The following is a 1,587-nucleotide window of genomic DNA, read 5'->3' on the forward strand; positions in this document are numbered from 1 at the left end:
CTGACCACGTGATCTAAGAACTCTAATGTGTGCGATCTACAATCTGACCATGCCATCAAGGAACTCTGATACATGCGATCTGTGATCTGGCCACGTGATCAGAGAACTCTGATGCGTGCGATCTACGATCTGATCATGCGATCAGAGAACTCTGATATGTGCGATCTGACCACACCATCAGGGAACTCTGATGCATGAAATTTACGATCTGGTCGTGCGATCGGAGAACTTTGACGCATACGATCTGCGATCTGGCCATGCGATCGGAGAACTCTGATGTGTACAATCTACGATCTGGCCATGCGATCAGAGAGCTAAAGATCAGTGATCTGAAGCTGAAGATCAAGACAATTTGAGCGTACAATCAGCGATCCGACCACGTGATACGAGAGTTAAAGATCAGGGATTTGAAGTTGAAGATTAAGACAATCTGAGCGTGCGATCAACGATCCAACCACGCGATTCGAGAGCTAAAGATCAGCGATTTGAAGCTGAAGATCAAGATTATCTGAGCGTGCGATCAGCGATCTGACCACGCGACCCGAAAGCTAAAGATCAGCGATTTGAAGCTGAAGATCAAGATGATCTAAGTGTACGATCAGCGATCTGACCACACGATCCGAGAACTCTGATGCGTGTGATCTGCGATCTGACCACACAATCGTAGAACTCTGAAGCGTGTGATCTCCTATCTGGCCACGCGATCGGAGAACTTTGATGTGTGCGATCTGCAATTTGGCCACGCGATCGGAGAACTCTAATGCGTGCGATCTGTGATCTGGCCACGCGATCGGAGAATTCTAACGCGTGCGATATGTGATCTAGCCACGCGATCGGAGAACTTTGACGCGTGCGATCTATAATCTGGCCACACGATCGGAGAACTTCGACACGTGCAATCTGCAATCTGGCTACGTGATCGGAGAACTCTGACGTGTGCGATCTATGATCTGAGCACGAGATTGGAGAATTCTGACGCGTGCAATCTGCGATCTGGCCATGTGATCAGAGAACTCTAACGTGTGCGATCTACGATCTGACCACGCCATCGGGGAGCTTGGACGCTGGTTTCAGACTTGCATGGGCCACCAAACTGTTGATGCTTGATTTTGACACCAACGACTCACACATGCAAAGTGCTAAGTGGACTTAGAAATTACGCGTGATGAATTCAAGAGATTTGAATATGATGTTGAAACGTAAATAAAAGATCGGCAATAAGGGTTTTTATAGTGGTTCGGATGCTTAAAGCGAATCCTACATCCACTGTTAGTTTGCTATTCTCTGGCTGTTTCTATGATATTACCCATAAGGCATACAAAGATGAGCATATACTTTGCTTACAGAGAGAAAGAATGAAGCTCAAATCTATGCCTCGCTCTCATATGCCCTACCTTCTTTTCGTGAAGAGAGGTTCTCATTTATACACCTTTTAAGTCAATGTAATGAATGCTTTTGCAAGTTGCCCTAACACATGGGGACCACTTCTTAATCCTTATCAACTTTATTTTGATAAAGTTGGGACAAGTGTGCGGTCCTCATCCACTCATAGACAAAACTTGAATCTGCTGGGTTGATGACATCCGT

The sequence above is a fragment of the Pistacia vera genome, unplaced genomic scaffold (assembly GCF_008641045.1).
Source record: "Pistacia vera cultivar Batoury unplaced genomic scaffold, PisVer_v2 Contig112, whole genome shotgun sequence".
Lineage (NCBI taxonomy): Eukaryota > Viridiplantae > Streptophyta > Magnoliopsida > Sapindales > Anacardiaceae > Pistacia > Pistacia vera.